The sequence below is a fragment of the Vulpes vulpes genome, chromosome 12, assembly GCF_048418805.1.
Source record: "Vulpes vulpes isolate BD-2025 chromosome 12, VulVul3, whole genome shotgun sequence".
Classification (NCBI taxonomy): domain Eukaryota; kingdom Metazoa; phylum Chordata; class Mammalia; order Carnivora; family Canidae; genus Vulpes; species Vulpes vulpes.
The window spans coordinates 50,847,347-50,870,941 of NC_132791.1; the positions used below are offsets into that span (position 1 = coordinate 50,847,347).

At 44.6% G+C, this 23,595-nt stretch overlaps 1 long non-coding RNA gene across 1 annotated transcript in view; it reads right to left on the reverse strand.

Annotated features, from left to right (window-relative positions):
* LOC112917034 (uncharacterized) overlaps positions 1-23,595 on the reverse strand; it is a 146,940-nt gene that overhangs the window by 50,160 nt on the left and 73,185 nt on the right. The window contains exon 2 of the long non-coding RNA XR_011995574.1: positions 15,484-15,651. This is a non-coding gene — a long non-coding RNA (uncharacterized lncRNA). The remainder of the gene's footprint in view (positions 1-15,483; positions 15,652-23,595) is intronic.

Here is a 23,595-nt window from a genome sequence, read left to right on the forward strand (position 1 = left end):
GGTATATGGTGGCAGGTATAACCTTTTGGGAGAGTACCACCTATCAAAAACACAAAGGCTCTTACCTTTTGCTCAGGAACCCATCCTAGAGAATGTTCACTGCAACTTATAAAGTTAAAAACTTAGAGACAAACACAATGTTCATCACTACAGTGTGATCTGACTGCACTATAGTCTATCTATACTGTTGTACATAGATGTTAGGGAGAATGAGGCAGGTCTCCATGCTTGTTCATATGTGAATAAGGGTCAGGATTTATATTAAAGTGACAAGAGCAAAGTGAAGTTGTGAGACAACGTGTATAGATGAGTCATTACTGTTTCTTTTTTTTTTTCTTTTAAAGATTTTATTTATTTATTCATGAGAGACACACAAAGAGAGAGAGAGACAGAGACACAGGCAGAGGGAGAAGCAGGCTCCACACAGGGAGCCCAATGTGGGACTCGATCCCGGGTCTCCAGGATCACGCCCAAAGGCTACGCTAAACCGCTAAGCTACCCAGACATCCCTACTGTTTCTTTCTTTTCTTCTTTCTTTCTTTCTTCTTTCTTTTCTTTCTTTCCTTTCTTTCTTTCTTTCTTTCCTTTCTTTCTTTCTTTCTTTCTCTCTCTTTCTCTCTTTTCTTTCTTTCTCTTTCTTTCTTTCTTTCTTTCTTTCTTTCTTTCTTTCTTTCTTTCTCCCTACTGTTTCTATATTAATATGTTTGTGCACCCAAAGAAACAGTACTGGGAAGACACACACAATAGGTTAACAGCACTTACTGCTGGAGAGGACTGTAGAGGAACAGAAGGAAAGGTAAGTGGCACTTGTTTGAACAGAAGTCCCAGCCTTGATCACCTTGCCCAAGGCTGCCAGCCCAAAACTGGTAGCCCTGGCCACTTGGGGCACAGAGACTGAAGGAGGACACATTGCAGAGCTGCTCCCAGGATGTAACTATCACTCTCATTATTGCTCCCTGATGTATGAAGGGCAAGTCAACCTTGGGCAACTTAGAGGTGCTTACAGCCACCTGGGTACTGGTGGTCTTGCTTCTCTCATTCCCTACTGCTTACCCAGGTGAAGAAGGGAGCAGCATGCAGAAGCTGCATTGCTGGGGGCAGGAGAAGCTAGTAAGAGAAAAGTGACTCCTGATCCATGTCTCTTCCCATAGGAAAGAGTACGGGGATTGGGACTTGAGGTCATGGGCTCATCCACACTCTCCAATCATTAGCTTCATACTCAGGCTGCAATCCAACCCTGGGACTGGCAAAGATGGGGGCAATCCAGGCTCTGAACCTTGAAGCTCAGGCTCACTCCGCCAGCTTCTGTCCCACACAGCTTCACACAAAGGCTGGAAAAACATGGCCAGTAATTCTTGAGTGCTTACTCTGTATCAGGTACTCTTCTGAGTCCTGGCTATAGGTGTGGTCTGAGAACCACCAACAATCAGCATTACCTGGGAGCTTGTTAAAAATGCTGACTCTCAGGCACAATAGGACCCAGGTGATCTGTGCAACATTAAAACTTGAGAGGCACTGTACTTAGTACTTGGATCTACTAACTCCCTCTGAGTTCTATTATCATCATCCCCATTTTGCATACAAAGGTTAATCAACTTGTCTTAGGTCACCTGGCTAATAATTCCTATTGGCAGGATTTGGCCTGTAGAGCCTGAGCTATTAGCCACCATGGCACAATGCTGACTGTAAACTGCAGAGGTTACAGCTTCCCTAACTTCCTATCTAGCCTGATGGCAGAGGCCTTAGGGTACTGTGAGGAATAAAGTCAACTTCACCAAGACTAGCTCAGTAAAAAAACATGTCTTTCAAAATTACAGAATCAGAGAGCAGAATAGTCATTTTTAGGGACTAGGGATGCAGCTGGGTGGGGGGTGGGAGGTAGGGCTCACTGTAGTGATGGAGCTGTTCTGTATTTTGACTGTATCATGGTCAATATCCTGGTTGTGATCTTTTATTATGGTTTTGCAAGACATTATCACTGGGGGAAACTGTTAAGCGTGCAGATGATTTCTCTGTATTATTTCTTACAACTGCATGTGACTCTTGAAAAGGTTTTAATTAAAGAAGAAAAAAAAAGCTTTCTCCATTGCTAAAATTTCCAAGCTTAAAACCCTGCTGAAGAAGCCAACGTTAAATTTTACACATATGGACCAAAAGTGTGTTCTGATTAAAATATGCACAATTAAAGGCCGGGGGGGGGGGGGGGGGGGGGGGGGGAGGGAGTGAGGAGAGGTGACCAAATCTAAGTGCAGCTATTTACCAAAACCATTTGTGCTTCAACACTTAAGTCTCCTTAGTTCTAAAATGCCAGCTTACAGCACACACACACAAACACACACACAAACATACATACCTGTGTGCATGCCTCCCACAAACACAACCTGTTAGTCATTTAGAAGGAAATAATCTCATAAAGCAGTATTGATAGAAAAGAACAAAACATGAGGAGTCGAAAGTGGGAAAACCATGCCTGGCTTGCAGCAGGACAAGAAGAGCATCTTCCTGGCTAGAGTGGATTTTTAAAAACAAAGAGCCAAACCAGAGTCATGTTCTTCACAGAATGTCTTAGGAAGGGAATTATCTAGTTGTTAGATCAGCACAGACAGAGTAATGTTAATAAACTGAGCAAAAACACACAGCTCAATGGTGAACCCCAAAGCTCGCGTGTGTGTGTGTGTGTGTGTGTGCATGCACATGAAAGAGAAAGAGAGAGAATGAGAGGGAGAGAGATATGTGTGTTGTGAACCACATAGTCCTGACTGAAGCCAATGGTTGGTTCAGACCACATGAATTAGGCATTTTTGTAAAAGGCTAGAAAGTTCTAAGGTGAAGAGAGGGCTTCCCTGGAAGTTAGTTCATCAGGCTAATGCATCCCTCCAGCTGACTACTGGTTGCTTGTGGCAGAAACCAGCTAGCAGGCATTGTTGTCACTCCTTTTAAGACAGTCCAGACTAGGCTCACAGCTAGTAGCTCTTCTTCACTGCACAGTAGGGCTTGCCGGGCTGCAGGGAACTCTGTAAGATGAAGATCAAGAGCCCCCTTGGTCACTTTGCATACCAGTCTGTGATGGATGTTTCCAGTGCTGACCACTGCTGGAAGACAGTACCCAGGTTGTTGCAGACACCACATCACAGTAACCTGCATCCGTGGTCCCAGGAAGCCACCACATGGCTCTCACATTGGGTGGCAACTAAAGACAGGCCTTTCTGTGGGTGATCATTGTCCAGTGACCCAGGGAGAGGCCCAGCTTGGCCACGTCCAGGGACCGTGGCCTTTGTGGAATGGCAGCCAGGAGGCCAGTATCAGCCTTCTTCTTTCCACCCTCCTCTTTCTACGTAAATGTGTCCTCTTTTCTTCAAATCCCATCTCATTGGACAATGCTATTCATTTAAAGATTATATTAATTCCATCCCCTTCACTGGAGATATCCAGAAGACTGTTTGATATGATCCCGATGAGATCTGCCACACCCACCACCTGGGCTTATCAGGGGACCTAAACTGAACCCCAGTGGCTTTATGCCAGTAGTCCATGAAAACATGCCAGCAGCACTAGGCACTGTGCAGCCTCTGTCCTGACCCACTTGTCTTCACCCAGAACATTCTATCTTCCATTTTGTTTCGAATCCTTCCAACACCTCCTGCCTTGTCTTCCTGTTATTCTCTTGTTGCAATCCACTTCAGTATAAAAGCAGGAGAGCAGGGATTTCAACTTGGTTACTTAATCACTCTTCTAGCCAATGAGCCCTGGGACATAGTATCTACTCAAAAAACAACTCTTGGAGGACTAACGGTCTAAGAGCTGAGGCTCAGTCCTGCTTCTCTTCCTTGCGGCTTCACTCTTTGACCAGAACTTGTATGGCCCACTGGCTATTCTAGAGAAATTTCTCTTTCTCCAGAGCCCTAAGACTGCATCTCTTCTCAGCCTGTGGCCTCCCCATGTTCACCCCAGTTCATGGAGCAGGAAAATACATAAAGCCCAGGGCTAAGTCCACACAGGCCAAAGGTGATCCGAAAGCCATCCCTCTCTAAGGCCTGGGTGAGAGCCAAATAGCTAAAGACCACAAAGAGCAGCCAGGCATGGAGCCCTAATGCCAAAGGTAGTTGAGAGGTTTTGGATGAGAAATTCAAGGCTGAGACCTTCTGGAAAGAGCACCAATGAGAGAAAAACAAAAACTCAGAGCTACACATTTAGCACCCACAGAGCCCAAGGCTAGGGGAAATCATACCTCAGCACTGTTCTCTGTATACTCAAAGGACAAGGAAGCTGACTAGTGGTTTTCTTTATCCTATAGCTTATGCCCTATGATGGCTGCCATGTGCCATAAAGCTGTGAAAGAGTTTGCATTTCACAAACATTGACTTTCGTAAGTCTGACATTTCCCACAGGGGCCCTCCTTCATCAGCATTAGGAGAAATGTCTCCCATTAAGCCCTAGGTCTCAGTTTGGCCTCCATGGTGTAAGAGCTAACGGAAAGGAAAACTCATGTGTTTGGATATTGGCTCCAAATGAACCAGCCATGGTCCCATGCTCATGTAATGTAGCTTTGCTTAGAACTGAAGAGTAATAGGAAAAAAAAATAGGATTGGTCAACAGAAGAAAAGTGGCTAGTCTCAGCATCACCTTTGCAACACTCATCCTCTGAAAGGGGCATCTACCATCAAAATAAGTGTGAATCCCCACTGAGGAGTGACTATGCTGGACTCTCCTGGAGGGTGGGGTGTGACATGTGTTTGAGGGGCAGGAAAGTTGCTACCTCTGAGACAGAGGATACATTCCTTTCCTAGGGCTGCTGTATAACAAAGTGCCATGGACTGCGTATCTTAAAACAGAGTTGTATTGTCTCATTATTCTGGAGGCTAGAAGTCTGAAATCAAGGTATGAGTAGGACCAAGCTTCCTCTGAAATGTGTAGGAAATCATTCTTTGCCTCTTCCTCAATTCTGGTGGTTGGTTAGGAATGGTAAATGCCTGGCTGCAGGATTCCAATCTGTCTTTGTCTTTGTCATCACTTGGTGTGTCCCCATGTCTCTTACTTTATTCTTGTATGGATGTCAGGATTAGAGGTCTGCCCTACTCTAGTATAACCTCACCTTAGCTACTTACATCTGCAATGACCATTTTCCAAATGAGGTTACCTTCTGAGGTACTGGATTACAACTTATCTATTTTGGAGGAGTTAACAGCACAGCCCATAACAGAGGGGTTGAAAAAGATGGTGGGCCACAGATTCCATGACTGGCAAGATCCAGTGTCCTGGGAGCATAGCTAGAAGAAGACAGCAGACCCCCAGGAGAAGCAGCTAAATGGGGAGTCAGGACCCAGGGCCCAGTGCTCTCAGCTTCAGCAAAAATCTGATGCCCAAACTGGGCACAGAAGTAGCAACACTGTCAGCTACAGACCTAAGTACTTGAACAAGGTGGCCAGTGTAGGCTGTGGACTGGCAGATGTTCCCTGAGGATACTGGCTAGTGTGGCCTGAGAGCCCAGGCCAGGGTAGGAGCCCCATGGTGACCAAAATCAAAGCCTGTAACATAAGGCTCTGGCCTTGAAGTCAAGAGTATTTTGATTTAGAAAAAAAAAAAAAATCATGTAAACATAGTTAAGTCCAGTTAATATGGTGGTTTTAAATTTAAAGGAAGTTTTCAAATTTATAGACTCTAAACATAATCACACTCATATTTCCATGGACTCCACAAAAACCAGCCTTCAAGATACAGAAGACATGAGTCAACACGCAAATGGTGTCAACAATGGACAGAAAGAGGCCAAACATAGGTAGGTGTCAGCGGGGAGTAACGATGAGCCTGGAGAAGCCAGTGTTGGTCCAGATCCCCTCCCCCTTCTAAATCCTTGCAGAAAAGAATATTAATAAAATGAAACTCTAAATCCAATCTCGGAGCAATAATAGAACACTTGTGCCAAACTTCACAGCCGTGGGAAGGATGTATGTAGCTGAGCAATCTGTGGACAGCATTTCTCGGCTGAAATTCTTGAAAGCTCACAGTGCTCAGGCCAAAATGCTCTGGAAACCAAGTCCCGTGGAAAATGCAAACTTTATGAATTGCACATGTGGCCACAAAGCCAGCTCTGCAACTCTGAGTGAAAAGATTTGAAGAGCAATCTGTCCCCATTCTGAAGACCACCAGGGCTGATGCAGAGCATACCATGGGTCCCAGAGGGGATAGGAGACTCTCTCAGCCTTTGGGATTTTCTTGGCAAACTCCAGAAAAAAACAAGTGGAGGCCTGTGCTGGAATCAGACATGACAGACAAAGGGGCCACTTCCCCTGGCCTGAGGGGGCGTCCCTGGAGAAGCAGCACCCGAGGGGCAAAGTGAATCCTTCTCCAGCTACTTAGCCTCTTTGTCCCTCCCTTTTCCCATCTGTGAGCCAAAGAGCTCATCGTATAGAACTTATCTAGGGGGGTGGCTGTGAGGGTGCAAGGGATTCATATATGGGAAGCTGGAAGAAAGCGCCTGACCCTTCAGAACAGCTAACCCAATCCTCACCTGCAGCAAGCACTCCAGCAAAGCTGAAGTTTCAAATCTCTCCCCGAAGTTGATGCTCTTCCAGCACTGCTCCTAAATTTTAATTTTTTCTTTATAGATCTCGGATTGCTTTCCCACTTTGTCTCCCAACAACCTCTTCTCAAATCTGGAGAGTTTCCCGCTCTCTGTCATAGGATCTAAGGACAGGAAAGGCCCTCCTCAGTCCCTCAGCTTCCGCCCCTGCCCCAAGGCAGAGCTCTGTTCACACTGAATCCGACAGATGGTTGTCGTTTCCAGACAGGAAATATTTATCGAGCATCCACTCTGGGCCAAGCTTTGTGCTCAGAGCTGCTAGGAATACGCGCAGGAGTGGGGCGGGCTGAGCTCCCACAAGTCTATATGGGGGAACTGGAAAAACTCAGACAGGAATGGATGCTGCAGTCTTGAGGCAGAATTTCTTCTCTGGGAAACCTCTATTTTTGCTCTCCTGGCCTTCAACTGGCCATCCAACTGATTGGATGAGGCCCACCCACATTATTAAGGGTCGTCTCCTTTACTTATAGTCAAGTGATTGTAGATGCTAATCATGTAGATTAGTGTCTGATTAATGCACATACTGTAGCATCACCAAGTTGACATATAAAATTAATCATTACACACAAGTCATTTGTCCTTGCTCTCCTCACTTTTTGTCCAGCTTTCTTCCTACCTGCCAGTTCTATGACCTCTAACAACTTCAGGCCCACATAAGACACAGAGAAGATAGCTTTCCCTTGACTTTGTCATCAGCTCCCACACTTGCATTCCTGCTTCATCCCTAAAATAAATCCTTCATCCCATTTCACTCATAATAGTTGGACTTTATATGTGTCTTCCATCCAATTTACTTAATTTTTGTGCTTATGCGGCTTGCACAGGGAGATGGCATACCTCAGAACTGTCCCCAGAGTTACCCAGGAGGATGTCACAAAGACTGCTCACATAGAGGTGCCTTGCTGGCAGCATTTTCACTATTCCAGATGCTGCCAGAAAAGGTGCCAGAGGAAGATGCTGGCTGCTAGGCACTTTTGGCTGAAACACACTTACAGGAACTAGCAGCTCAAGAAGCTAACCTCTGCAGGGCCTGAGCACTAGAGAAAGTGTACCTTTCAAAGAGCCTGGCAAGTGAGACACACTGGAACCAAGAGGAAATCTCTTTCTCTTCCCTCCCATGTCTTCTCAGGGTTCTCTACGAACCACATGTAACAGTGTGCCAGCTGGCAAAGAAGAACCCATGGCAAAGGCCATGCCCACCTCCATTCTGACAGAGCCAGCAAAGAGGAGGTGGATTGGAGCTGAGAAGCAATAAACTGGATAAACTAGCATAGTTCATTCCTTTGGCTACTCAGTTTCCAAAGGGCACTCGGACATACTTCTACATAACAATGAAATAATGCTATCTTCTTTCCACCTCCTGTGATAAGGCTATCTTCCTTTCAAGTGAAGAATTTCTCACACTATCCTGAAATGAATGGACACCCAGTTCTAACAGCCACTGAATCTAGCACCATAGCTATATTTATTCCTCAAATCCATCAGCAACCCATTGAATGGTCTGTCACCTAAAGACTACATCGTAAAATTAACTTCCAACAACTTGTATAGAAAATAAAAATGGAAAGTTAGTGTATACAAATACACACATATGAAACAGACCAGGGAAAATATGCAAACAAACAGAGTTCTATAGAGTATGACTAACTGGTCTTGAGGTCATAATTGCGATCTATGGCTTCCTTCCTCCACTAACCACTCTGTGCTTCCCCAATGCTCTCAGTCAGGATCTCAGCTAGCTGAGTTTGCTACCTGAGGGTGTGACTGAAACCTTAATTTCTGAAGAGTCCTTAGTCACCCTGCCTGTTTGTTAGTTGCTGCAGTTTTCCATTAACCTCTGCTGCCAGGCATGGAAATGCTAGGAGGTGTCCCAGAGAATCCCTTGGGTTCCAAAAATAGTCTTCCTTTCCCCCATTGTGTAGCTGCAACCCAATTATCTCTTGGTATTCAGGATCAATCACTCCAGCCAGTAGACCAGCTCTTTTTTGTGGATTCAGTGGCATAAGGAGCCCAAAGCAGCAGGGTCTAATCTTTCTACTCCATGGAATCTCAGCCCATTTGAAGCACTCTCTGCTTGAGCTCAAGGATACCTGAACAGGAAGCGAAAGTTCTGTGTATGGATCATTGGACATAATAGTAAGAGATGCAACTCCCATTTATATCCCTTGATTCCTGGCCCCATGCACCCTGACTGTTGGGGAGACAGCACCATATTATGATTTTGATTCAAAGCATATACTATGTCCTGTAAGACAGAACCCCATCCGTTCAAGATGTTTTCCCATGAAAGGTACTGCAACAGAATCTTCAGTAAGTCAATGAACCTTCCAATTAGTCCAGTCACGTCCAGCTAATGGGGTAAGACCACATAATTCCATGGAAGGGGCATTAGCCCACTGCTATACTTCCTTTGCTAAGAAATGGACTGCTGATCAGAAGCAATGCTATGGAGAATGCCATGGTGGTAGATAAGTCATTCTGTGAATCATGGTTGGTGGTGCTACAGACACACTTAAATGCAAATTCATACCTAGAAAATATGTCTCTTCCAATGATGACAAATATCTGCCTCCTTCATGACAGAGAGGTCCAATGTAATCAATCTGCCACTATGTGGCTAACTAGTTACCCCAGGGAATGGTGTCAAGGGCTCAGTGTTGTTCTCTACTGTAGGCAGACTAGGCACCTAATAGCAGTGTAAGCACCCATGTTGCTAAGCTCCTGCACAACCTCCATGCCTGCCACCATGGCTCCTTTGTTACAGGCCTACTGAGCAAGCATTGGAGTGTCTGAGGAAAGAGGTAGACTGATGTCTACAGAGTAGTTAATTTTGTCTGATGACTAAATTTCTCTATTGTGGATGCCCAAACGGCATCCACATTGGACACAAATATCTTCACAGTTTGTGCCCACTCTGAGAGAGATCTATCCAACACCTCTTCCCCCAGACTTTTCTTGTCACTAATCTTCCAATTATGCTCCTGACCATCCAGCCAAATCATTAGTAAGTGCCCATAAATCTATGTAGATTCCTACTTCTGGACATCTCTCATTTCACAATAGTGGACAGATAAGTATATTGCTCAAAGTTCTTTCACAAGTCCAATCAAGGCACAGAAACCACATGGTAATGCAAACGGAAAAAATTTAATATAAAGAATTATTAATAGGAAATTAGACTATATTAAAAGGAGACTAATGGGGACTTGGGTAGTAAGAGTTATTGAGAACTATAAAGAATGCAGGAATAGTAAACATAGGAGCAGCCTCTACCCCTAGAACTGAGACAGTGCCCTAATAATGTCCAAGGAAGAGCCTCCTCCTTGACCAAGGATGGGGATTCAGAGCTCAGAATAGACACTGCCATGGCTTACTGGATGACACAAAAGCCAAAAGATGCCTCACCACTGGAACTTGACAGGAATTTGCCCTCTGAGAGGTCAGGAGAAGGTTCCAACGGGAAGTGCCATGGTTCAGAACTCACTGTAAAGCCATGGGAGAGAGTACTGGAAGAGGCCATTCACAAGGAAATCCATGGCTGGTGGCATTCCACTGGGAAACTGCCAGAGAAGATAAGATGCTGGGAGAAGCTGCTAGCCACTGGGCATTGCAGGAGCTCAAGATACCATGACTGAAGGAGGCAGGCACTAGAGAAAGGTGTCCCCTACAGGAGCCTAACAGAGCAGAAACTATATGCTCTCAGGACCTGGATACTGGACAAAGCATCATCTGCATGAGTTTGGTAAATGAGAACCAGAAAGAGGAAACTCCTTTCTCCAGTGTACTCAGTGTCCTTTACAGACAAGACTTAGAATCATGACAGCTGGCAAAGGAGAAATTTTTACAAAGCCCAATTCTGTGATCACAGAGCAGATAGCAAGGATGAGTTTGGAACTGAAAAGGCAATAAATTGATAAATGGCATGGGGTGGAGGAGTGCTATGCTAGGAGAAGGGGTCAGAGAGAACGGCAGGAAGCAGACCAACACACGGCAGTGTATTATTCTGTGTACAAGCTGAGCATATAAAACTCTTCAGCAGCATATATAACTCTTCAAAGGCTGCCCGTAGGAGGCAGTATGTGAGCTTCTGCCCCCCCCCCCCCCATAAGATGATCAGCTCAACCCAAGGGTAGGAGCAGGCTGAGTGTTCTTAGTTCCGTTCACATCTAAGCAAACTACCTTTACAAAGCAACTTCTGTAACTCTGATATTGAACTAAGCATCTTCTCTCATTTCCCCAGAACCTGGCCAGGGGCCAGGCTAACAGGAGGTGCTTAATAACAGTCAATGACTTTGAAAGAGTTTTCCTGTTCCACTCCATCAGCATATGACCACACCTTACCCCCAGGGTCATCATTTGCCTTGGAATCATCCATCCCAGGAATGGCAGCCTCCCTAGGACCCCAACTGGTTCCTGAGAAGTCACTTTGCATCTGGAGGCTTCTTCCTCCTTGTGTGAAGGAAGCATCACCCTCTATTGCTCTCACGATGGCTCTGACCTCCTGGGTGCTGGCAAAGTCCCTCTATCTTCATGATTGAGAGAGCTTGGAATACAGTGATGGGAAGAGGAGGGGAGGGAAGAGCAGCCCTTGACATATCTTGGTGATGGACACAATTTTGGTCTTCCCAACCTTTGCCTTTTGCAAGTCAGGATTTTAGAAAGAGAAATGGGGAAGCAAAGAGCCTGGGACTTTCTGTTAAGGAAGAGTGGTCACCTTGCTCTCGATCTTGCAATGTCTCCAAGCTGTGGCCTTGATTTCAAAAACATCTCTGTTCAGGGCTCCCTAAGTGAAAAACATCTTGGACTATGAACATTCCCAGAGAGATACACAGCCTTCTCCAAGGTTCTTGAGATCTTGGATGAACCACTCATAAATGCTCTCTTTTCCCCTCCTTTGCTGCTGTTTGGTTCACCCCTCACCTCCTCTAAAGAAGACAGATCCAAAATGTATCTCTACCTAGATGGCCATTATCCTCCTCAGCTTGGCTTCAAGAGGGATGCTAGGACTCTGTCCTTAGGAGCTCATCATCCCACCCAGGAGAGCTGAGTCCCACTCCTGTATGAGGCAGAGTGGGTAGGGCAGCAGCTACTGGTGATCTATGGCCCTGCTACTCAAAGTCTAATGAACAAAGGAATCACCTTGGGATCTTCTTAAAATGAGATCCTGATTCAGAAGGTTTAAGGAAGGCCCAGGCAACCTGCATTTCCAATAACTTCCAGTGATGCCAAAGCTGCCAACCTATGGGCCATACTTTAAAGTAGCAAGGGTCTCCAGTGTGTGGGTTACAGAACCATGGTGACACAGGAACTCATGAATACAGAGGCTACAGCCCCAACAAGGTCTAGAACCATGGTGACACAGGAACTCATGAATACAGAGGCTACAGCCCCAACAAGGTCCAACAAGTCAGGCAAAGCTTCACAGTTGCCGACACTGGAACTGGGTCTCAAAGACGAGGAGGTTTTGCAGGGAGGGAGGTGTCCAAGCAGTGGGGACCCAACAGTCCGAAGAGGAGGCAGCACCCTTACTTCTGCCTGCCACAACTAGCAGTCTCTCCTGTCCTGCCTCTGACCTACACACACGCTTTTCCTGCTCAGCATGCCCTACTTCTTGAAGGTGGATCAAGTACACATGCTGTGTGTCATGGTCAAGTTTCTCTTCCCACTCTGGTTCCTTCTCTGAAACCCTGAGCCAGGAGGAGGACACTTCAGGAGTAAGTCAAGTCTCTCCTCAAGCAATTATGGGCCAGCAAGAACAATGGGACTACAGGAAATATAAATGGGCATATGTTGGGGGAAATGTGAGTAATAGCAAGAACAAAAGATGAGAATGGCCCCTGACAATGACTGGCAGGGGAAGTGGGTGGAGGTGGAAAAGTCTCCATTAATTCACTCTGTTTGAATGAGTCCCCAGGGAACCATGATTTTCAGCTTCTTAGTCAAGTGTCTGGATTTAAGCTGCATACATATCCACTTAGTCCAGCGAGCAAAGCTTGTCCGTTCCTGAGACACTGATGGGTACACAGTCCTCTTTTCATCCTGCCCTGCTTTCTCATCCTGTTCCAAAGCCACCCTCTCTCAGGACCACAGCCAAGCAAATCCTACACATGCCTCTTTGAGGCCCCCCACCTCTCTCATTCAAACCCTGTTCAGCCCAGCCCTTTCTAGCTTGAGAGCCTTAGCCTGTGCTGTCGTGTCTGCCGGGGATGCTCTGCCCACTACCCCGGGCACACTGGCTCCTCCTAGCCCTTCAAGTCTCAGAGTAAAGCCATCCCCACAGACAGGGTGCCCTGTCTGCCACTTGTCACCACTTCCTCATCTGTGGTTTGCTTGCTCTTTCTGTCCTGCCAGGATTCAGCTGCCATCAAGTCATGTGCCAGCACAGTATCTGGTACCTCCTGGACATTCAGGAGACATTCACAATGGGGAAAATGAAGCCCATAGACTCATGTCCCTTTCCTGAGGGGTTCCCAAGCTAATTGACACCATGCTCATCATTTACAGCACTTTCTTTCTGATTCATGTTGTTAGCCAGAGAACTCCTCCTCTGTCCCAAAGCAATCTCACCCCAGAAACACAAAGGCCCCCAACCTAGTGGCTCCTACAGATGCTATGAGTATCAGACACGCCTGAATGAAGGCTAGTCACAGGCTAGGGTTTGTCTCTCACTGCCTCTGCTCCACTTTCCCATAAATTAGTTAGCTGGGGGCCTTATTTCCAGTTGTTTGGCTCCAATCAGAATTCAAAGCTGGGAGTGCACACCTGGGAGTCTGCAGGATCCCCTCAGGGAGAGCTAGGAGGGCAGGATTGGAGACTTCAAGCCTTTATTTCTGGGAGAGACCCGAAAACTGTTACCATAAGCAGCAGAGAAGGAAGTGTCCCAGGCTGCTGGTGTGTACCAGCTCTGGACAGCTATGAGCAAGTCCACTTGTGCAATGGCCCCAGAAGGCCAACTTGCCTCTCCATGGCCCTTTCTGGCTCCCCTGTGCTTCTTGCAGTTCTCATCCACATGCACCAGCAGAAAGGATCTAAGGACTGTTTACATTCTTGCCATTTTGCTTGTGTTTAGACTTACTAAAAGAAATACATCTTAAATATTTATAAGCAATCATAGGCCCTCACGGATTTCAAATAAACTTTCCTATAAACCAGTCGACTTCAGAGTATCCATCGCCCCAAGAATCATAAACCCGCAGAGCTGTAGGCCCTTAAATATCCCAGCATCCTTGTTTTCTGAGAAACCGAGGCCCATGAGGAGCAGGGACCTGCCCAAGCTCATAGAGCGCTTGGTGGCTATGCAGGGCTGGAGAGCAGGGCTCCTGCTTCTATAGCCCAGCGTTCCCATTTCATGTGTGAAAAATCTGAGCCCATCAGCACACTGCCTCTGCAGGCATGTGGTTCTAGTTTTTAAGAGAACAAACTGATTTGAGGTTTCAAAATATTAAGCACTTAGAGTTTGGAGAAGGAATGTGTGTTAAGTGCACATTCTTGGTCATCAGCCATCCCCCAGCGCCGGGCAGGCTGGCTGCCTGATGTGAGGGCACAGACTCAGTGCGTCTGGGCGTCTGCACAGCTCCATGTCACAGGTCCTGAAACTGCTCACTTGCAGCAGAGTGCCACAGCAAAGTGCCAGGCCTGAGAGCAAGTCTTGAAAAAATATGATAAGGGCCTGTCCTCTCCAGGCAGGACAAAGGCTAAGGATCTTCATGTCAGACTCTCCACCAGGTTCTGTACTAATAGGCAGCTACAGACCCAGGAACGGAGATCTCTGCTGGGATGGTTCATCTCAAGCCGGTTAACATCTCTTAGAGCCCTCAGAAGCCTCTTAAAAGCCTAAGGACAAAAAGGAAGGGTCTAGCTTGAGGCCAGAAGATGCCATGGAGGCCCTAAGCCCTCTGGGTTATCACCTTCTTCTACCACCATAGGCCCTGACAGGAAATTGAACAAAGCTCTTTCTAAATCTCTCCATGGTACTTCCAGTAGGGCTCTGAGAGCCAAGGCCATGCTCCAAGGAGTCAGGTTTCAATGAAAGCTTTGGCCCCAGGGGATTCCCACCACAGAGCCCATTCTGCAGATACACTGGACCCCGCGCTGACTTGGGATGGGACAGAAGGTCAAGGCTGGCTGGGAAGCCCCAGCTGGTTGGAAAGCCAGAAGGTGACCCCTTTCCAGCCATGGGCTCAATGCAAAGACTCCCTGTCCCTGTGCCTAAAGCCCAGAAGACTCCCTTTGCAAATGCCCTAGGCTCCATCCTTCATAAGGCAGGGAGGCTGAGACTCGGTGGCACGATGAGAACTGCTACCTTGAGCCCTAATGGTCTCCCCCAAACCCACAGATTTTGGGCAAAATGTTTTTAGAGCAAAGTAATTGACTGCATACCCAGACTTCAGGTGTGCCTGGCCATGTGCATGACTATTCTGTATTTGAGAGGAGAGAGGATGCTGCTAATCTCAGGGGCCTACAGACCAATGGGAGAAGCCTAATCCAAGTAAGTCTAAATGCAATGTAGTTCCCTGGATTGGATCATGGAACAAAAAAAGGACATTGGTAGAAAAACTAGTAAAATCCAAAAGAAAATCTTGAGTTTAGTTAATAGCGATATATCTTTTTTTTTGTATATATTTTTTATTGGAGTTCGATATGCCAACATATAGCATAACACCCAGTGCTCATCCCGTCAAGTGCCCCTCTCAGTGCCTGTCACCCAGTCACCCCATCCCCCACCCACCTCCCTTTCCACTACCCCTTGTTCGTTACCCAGAGTTAGGTGTCTCTCATGTTCTGTCACCCTCACTGATATTTTCACTCATTTTCTCTCCTTTCCCTTTTTTCCCTTTCACTAACTTTTATATTCCCCAAATGAATGAGACCATATAATGTTTGTCCTTCTCCGGCTGACTTACTTCACTCAGCATAATACCCTCCAGTTCCATCCATGTCAAAGCAAATGGTGGGTATTTGTCGTTTCTAATGGCTGAGTAATATTCCATTGTATACATAGATCATATCTTCTTTATCCATTCATCTTTCGATGGGCACCGAGGCTCCTTCCACAGTCTGGCTATAAAGAACTGTGGAAAGAAACAAACAATCCAATCATGAAATGGGCAAAATACGTGAACAGAAATTTCACAGAGGAAGACATAGACATGGCCAACAAGCACATGAGAAAATGCTCCACATCACTTGCCATCAGGGAAATACAAATCAAAATCACAATGAGATACCACCTCACACCAGTGAAAATGGGGAAAATTAACAAGACCGGAAACAACAAATGTTGGAGAGGATGTGGAGAAAGGGGAACCCTCTTGCACTGTTGGTGGGAATGTGAACTGGTGCAGCCACTCTGGAAAACTGTGTGGAGGTTTCTCAAAGAGTTAAAAATAGAACTGCCCTACAACCCAGCAGTTGCACTGCTGGGGATTTATCCCAAAGATACACATGCAGTGAAATGGCAGGACACCTACACCCCAATGTTTATAGCAGCAATGTTCATAATAGCGATATATCAAAGTTGGTTTCTTACTCTTGATAAATGTACCAACATTATGCAAGATATTAATGGAGAAAGCTGTTACAGATGAGGGGCAACAGGATATAAAAGGGTAAGCCGCATATGGGAACCCCCTACTATTATTGCAACTTCCCTGTAAATTTACCATTATTCCAAAATGAAACATTTATATATAAAAAAGTAACCACTGATCATGTGTCAGTCAATGAGCTAACTATGCATTATCTCAATCAATCCTCCCAAAACTTTATGGAGGCTGCAATTATGATCTTCATTTACAGCCAAAGAGATTGAGGCCAGAGCTGCAGACATCCTGGCTTAGTGGGCAGCAGGTGGTAGCTCAGAGGTCACCACCACTTGGAGGAGCAGAGATTGTATAGGCAGCCACCTGTACGAGCCCATATATAGAAGGACACTTCAATTAACACACTACATGGAACTCCACGTCCCAGTAAAAATGAGTGATTTGCCATAAGGACTCTGAAACACTCACTGGGACCTCTGAACTCCCCCCAAGCCCCAGCTGGGAGTACCCTTCCTCCCCCTGCAGTGTCAACGGTGAGAGCCACCATCCCTCCCCGCCTCATGCAACTCTTTCCAGCGGGAAATTAAATTCCTTCCTACTCCCTCCTCAAGAGCCTTGGAACATAGTCCTCAGAAGCTTATTATCAAGGGAAAATTCTTTCTTCCTTCTATTTATAAGAATTTTTTTTAAGACTCAAAAACACTTCCTAGGGCTCTTTTTCACACAGACAGAAATTGTGCAGCTATCCCCAAGTTTCTGGCTAAGCATGAGGCCCTCCTTCCATCCTGCAGTCTGACTGTGCCCAGTAGTGTATCTGATGGCCCTTCAAACTCCCTCACCCCTCCTTAGCCCCACACTTCAACACCAAGAACCACTAAGTCATGAGATGAAGGGCAGGGAGGAGTTCTAGCTCTCTCCCCAACTAGCTGGTAGGAGACAGGGCAGGGAGCAGGCCCCAGTCTCTAGGTTGTCTCTTTTTAGTATGTATGTTCTACTAAGTGCTAGAAATATGAATTCTTAGCAGCTCCTGGTCAAAGAAGACCTGCTGAAGAAGAGACAAACCCACAGAGGGCATTTACAGGTGGGGCTCAATGGTCTCTGCTCTGCTCTCAACTTCAATCATGAGCAAGGGAGACAGGGTCAGCCTGTCTGTCCCAAAAACACTTCTCTAAGAAGAGTTATGATCACAGGCAGACCTGACATTGCTCAGGGAATTTGGGGCAGCCGTGTCACAGCAACTCAGGGTGAGCTGGAGCTCAACGTCTGTCAGGCTTTGCTCTTAGTGGCTGAATCAACCTCATTAGGAAAAGTTCCCCATTTTGTCCTCAAGGTTTTAACCACTTTCTAGTGGTAACTCCAGTGAGCAAGGCCACAGCTGAGATGCTGATGGTTGTTTGGGGGGTATTTCAGGCCCAGTGAATAATTATGTGAACAAAATAACACAAAGTAGTTGCCAACAGCTATTAGCCCTGTGAAAAATAACAATGGAAAACTCAGTTGACTGGCTATCAAAGGGCCCTTATGGAAAGGAGGAAACCAGCTGTGGTTTAACATCTGTAAACTCAAAACACAATGTTAAAAAAGCAAACAGCCGAAGGAAAAACTGTCCACAAGTCTTTGCCCTTGGAATTATATTGAAGCTCCCGTACATCACTTAATTGGCCAAGAGCTGGTTTCATTCAAAACTGGAGTGCACCTGAGCAGTACAGAGGAGGCCTTGCCGAGACTTTGGCTGTTTCTGGATGGTGACAGAGTAGGAGACAGGAAACTTATTCCCATAGCCCCCAAATACACTCCCCCTGCAGAAACTGCACTCTGGTGAGGGAATATCTTCCCCTGTGGGTATTCCAGCCCTTTCTGTTAACAGTGATGGCAAGGAAAGACCCTGGTGAAAGCCACCTCCCCGCAAGTGAAATCAGCACTGGGTGACGGCCTCATCATTGACTCACACCTGCAAAGGTGGCCTCCCAGGAGTCAGGATGAGCAGGAAAATGGTCTTCATTTCACCCTCTGGTCTCCTGGGAAATGCCTCATGTGTTGTGCAAAGAGCATGGCTTTCAAATCACACAGACCTGAGTCTGACTCAGAGTTCCATCATCCATTAGCTGGGTGGCCTTGAGGAGGTGACTTAACCTCTCTGAGCCTTAGTTTCCTCATCTGCATTGCAGGGCAAGGTAAATTCTAGAGATAATGAATAAAAAGCCTCCAGTATTGTGGCAGCTATGTAGAACAAATGCTAGCTTTTTCAAGAATAGTAGCAGGTGACACTGCCTCCGGAAGACTAGCCACCTGTATACCCGACATTCATGAGATATCACTATCAACTCCAAATCTGCACTTGGATCAGATACAGCACTGTCCCTAATTCCCACAGCTCAAATTATCTGCTTTGCAAAGTGAGACTTAGAATCTTAGCTGCCTGTGTCATCTTCTACCACCTTCTACCACAAATGCCAGGTTCCTACCACATCAGACTTCTCCTGAGCATGCCCTGCTTAGCTGGGACACCGTGAAACCCTTTACTAAGGCTGGTCCTGTGCTTGGGATTTTTTTTTTCACCATCTGCCCTTGTTGAAATTCCATGTGTCTTCCAAAATCTGTGTCATGAATGGTCTTCCCTGAAAAGCCTTCCTTAGTCTCTTGTTAGAACAACCACCTTGGCCTTCCACAGCACTGTCTTATGTGTACTATCAATTGCTTATCCTAAAGGCTCTCTGATACCAGTCCTCTGGCTCTAGTAGAGTATGGGCTCTTCCATTTATTATGAGTGGCTTTAGTCAAGTTACTTAATGCTCAAAACCTCAGTCTTCTCATCTGTAAAATGAGAGGTTAGTCATGACACCAAACACATTGTTGCTGGAAGCATTAAACATTTTTATGCAGGTGAAGGTACCTGGCACATATATTAGTACAGAAATGTTGCTCGCTACTCTGAAAACCTGTGTGAGTAAATCAGTTCACTGGCTCACCAGCCTGGAAGCTCTCCAAGGCCAAGAACTAGATCACCTCCACAGAAAAAAAAAAAAACATGGTTCCTGGAATGAGCAGATGCTCCATGAATGTTGGCTGAATAGGATTTCCCTTGGGAGAGCTAACCCTTTGAAGGCTGAGACCACATCTGTCCTGACCCCTCTACATAGTGCTAAATGGGGACAGAGGGCAAGACAGCCCTTCATCAGCAGTGCAGCAGAATGATGCCCATGGGAGGCAGGTTGTAATGGGAGGTGCCCTCCTCTATAGTGAAGCACCCTTTGCCCCATCAGCATCCTGAAAGTTCTCTCCAGTATCACCCTCTGCCTTCCACAGCCAGGAAGAATCCACTCTTGTTCCAGTCCCACTTCTAGCTTGAAGGTTCTTCATGTAGGAGCAGGTGAGAGACATTCTGAAGTGGTCATTGTAAAAGAAGCTAGAAATTCAGCTTGGTCACCTCCTCAAGGGCCTCTGTGTTTAGCCCCACATCGGGCAGGGCCATAAATGACCAAGGAACTGGGTTTCATTCTCATGGAGGCTGCAGCTGTTCTTGGCTTTTCCCCACTGCCCGTCGGGAAACAACACAGAAATATAATTGAGCAGCTGTGGCTGTAAAAAGAACCTGCTTCGGAACAATACATTGTGTCCAGCAAGTATGTGTTACAAGCCTGTGATGGAACAGCTAATTCATGTGATAGATGAGTCCATGCTGTGTACCCCCACACTGCTCTCTGTCCACTTCCTTGCCTGTGTGTCATGGGTTCAGGACTTGATATGCCATTCCCTCTAGCTCCCATGGCCCTGGATCCCTCCAATGGAGTCTGCATGTGAGGCAGTCTCTCAATGCCATCGCAGAGGTCATAAAAGATGTGGATGCCATCTGTGCTCCCTGCTCTTTTCTCTCTACTCTTGAGCAAGTGCACATCAGATGCTCTATCTGCATCATCAGGACTTGCCAATAGAGTTTTCATCCCATCCGCAGCCCTTCTTATGTCCAGATCCACTTGCTATGGATATAGCCAGGTTTGGCCAAACCATGCTTGCACACGTGTTGTTTTGAAAGATTAGCACAGAATCCAAAACAATATTTCTCTTGGGTTCCTCTTCCAAGCCAACAGAGAAAGAAAAGTTTCCAAAAAAATAACACATTATTAACCAATGAATAAGAGCCAAGAAAACAATGTGGCCAGTATATTTATTCCAAACAGCTTGTTTAGAATGCAAATTGCAAATATATTTAATTCTACCAGGCACTGGAGAACCATGCTGAAGACCTTTTATAGCCAGCAGAGCCAAGAAAGTCACCTTAAGTGGTTTGGCCCTGCTTGCTGGTCAGGGACTGCCTAACACTAGTTACTTTGGGGTTCTCCTGCATCAGGAGAACTTGATCGGTGCCAAAGGCTCACTCTGAGAGTCCTGCTACCTCTCACACCTCCTGCTTGAGAGCAACTTCCTTCATCTCATGCCTTTGTCTTGAAAATGGCCATCTGGCCAGAGTCAGCAGCACCATCAAGAAGTTTCCCTCTAAACAAAGGTGACTGGCTGGTGAGAAGAAAAAATAAAAGCCACGGTGACAGCCTCTATTAATGGATGTCAAAACTAACCCCCAAGTGTGTGAAAGTCCAAATCAATTTGATTTATGAACACTAAGCAAACTTTCCAGTACGTTTGGCATATCCACAGCACTAGAGAAAGGCCTTAATTATACTGCCTCCGCTCATTAAATAGATAAGATCTTAGCAGAGACAAGCTATGTTTTGTTTTCAAAAAAAAAAAATGTAAATCCATCTGGCTCCATATTTATAGTCGTCAATAGCCTGAAGCCATGTGAAATGCCCAAAGTTTTCATCTTCCCAGATCTGGGGGTGGAACAGAAGTGAGACATCAACATGAGAGCTCTGAGGCTGGCAGGATGGTGATGACGGTGATGTACTGGAGCATTCCTGTCTCTACAGAGCCCCAGAGCCAAACACTGCACATGAACTAGATGAGATGCCAAAGCATAAAAAGCCAAAGGAAGAAACAGCCCTGGAGTTTATCACAGAAATGTGTCTCTTGGGCAATCAATGGAAACAAGATTTATACTCTTAATGGTTCAGCTGATCCCTCTTCCATCCCAGAAAGGACCAATGCTCTCTGGGCACAAGCATCTGGGTGTCCTAGGGCTTCTCAATGAGGTCATCCCAAATACCAACTAGAGAGTCAATTGGTACTGATGGAAAACTACTGTGTGGGCAAGAGTTCCAGCACCCATGGGGAGCCTATTATTGTTCAAGTGAAAGTGACTTGGGGGAAATATTGCTCTCTATTGACTCTCACCCAGCAGAACCCCCACTCTTTAAATCAGGACTTAGAGCAAGAGCAAGCATATGATACTCAGGGAAGTTCCCTTACAAAGGACCCTCAGTCCTCGGACTTCTTTACTTCCCTCTTTTTTTCCTCTATCATTCATCCAAATGTTTTAAATATCTTATAAAACATTTCTAAATTTATATCTCCATGACAGGCCTCTTCCTTGAATCTTAGATTTTAAATTCAACTGTCAACTTGACATCTCAAATTTAATATGTCTCAAAGTAAGTTTCTGATCAACTGATTTTATATATGGACCTTGTGCTCCATTCTGTTGAAAAAATCATTTTTTAATTCTAATATTTTCCCCATAGGTTTTTTAGGGTTTTCTACATACAAGATCATGTTATTTGTAAACAAAGATAGTTCTAGTTCTTTTTAAAAAAATTTTTATGTCTTTCTATTTTTTTTTTTTTTTTTTTTTGCATTATCTCACTGGCTAGAAGCTCCAGTACGATGTTGAACAGAAGTGATGAGAATGGACATCCCTGTCTTGTTCTGATTTTAAGAGAAAAGTATTCAGTCTTTAATGAGAGAATATGATGTTACCTATAGGTTTTTCACAGATGCTATTTATCAGGTTGAAAAAGTTCCTTTCTATGCCTAGTTTTCTGAGAATTTTGATTAAAAATGGGTGTTAAATTTTTGTCAAATTCTCTTGCTATATTTATTGAAATGATCATATGGTTTTTGTCCTTAGTTCTTTTAATATACTAAGTTACAACAATCAATTTCTAAATGCTAAACAAAGCTTAAATTCCTGAAATAAATCTCAATTGGTCATAATATATAATTACTTTGTATTTATTTCTGGATTCAATTTCCTTATTTTTGTTAAGGTTTTTTTCTGTTTGGCTATGTCAGAAAAATATTAATCTTTAGTTTCCTCTTTCATGACATTTTGTCATGTTTTAGGATCAAAGTTATGTTGACTCTATAAAACAAGTTGGGAACATTTCCTCCCCTATTTGCTGAAATAGTGTTACATCAGTATTACATCTTTGCTGAATGTTTGATTGAATTCACCTGTGAAGCTACCTGACCAACAGTTTTGTTAGTAGAATGTTTTTTTATTATGAATTTAATTTCTTTAATGGATATAAAACTGTTTAGATTTTCGATTTCTTTTTTAGTTCATTTAATAAGTTGTGTTTTGCAAGAAACCAGTACATTGTATCTACACTGTCATTGGCATAAAGTTATGTTCCCTTGTTATGCTTTCAATAAATGTAGGATATATAGTGGGCTTGTTCTTTCATTCCTGATAGTGGTAATTTGTGTCTTTTCTTTTTTTTCTTATTCAATCTTTCCAGAAGTTTATCACATTTAAAAATCTTTCTATGGTGCCAACTTTGAGCTTTGTTAATTTTCTGTTGTTATGCTACTGTTTTCTATTGCATTGATTTCTTTTCTTACCTTTATTGTGTCTTTCCTTGTATTTACTTTGTGTTTAAATTGCTCACCTTTTCCCAGCTTCTTGAGGTGGAAGTTTTTGTCAATGATTTTAAACTTTTCTTATAAACATTTAAAGGTATAATTTTTCCACTACTGCATTAACTGTATCCCAAAAAATTTAATATGTTTTCATTATAATTTCACTTTAGGTATTTCTAATTTCCAGAAAAAGAGAAATATCTCTAATTTCCCAAGGAGTTTCACCCTGGAAATGGGTTCAAAACTATCTTTTAGAACATACTTCTAAAAGTCTATTGTTTGGGGTTTCCTAGATATTTTCCTACTATTGATTTCTAATGTTTTTTTAGAGAACATACTCTATAATTTTAGTCCTTTGAAATTCAGTATTTTAAAATTATTATATGGGTCTGCAAATGGTCTAACTTTTCAACATTCCATGTGCATTTGAAAAGAATGTTAATTCTTCAACTCTTGAGTGTAGTTTTCTGTGTCAATTAAGTTGGTTGACCCTGTCCAAGTCTTCCATATCCCTACTGATTTGTGAATTTCTCCATTTTTCTTTTAAGTTCTGTCAGTTTTGCCTCAAATATTTTGAAATTTGATTATAAAAAGCATATTCATTTATAACTGTATGTCTCCCTTGTGAATTAATATTTCTATGATTTTTGAAACATCCCTACCATGCCTGATAATACTCCTTTACCATGAAGTCCATTTTGCCTAAAGTTGGTAGAA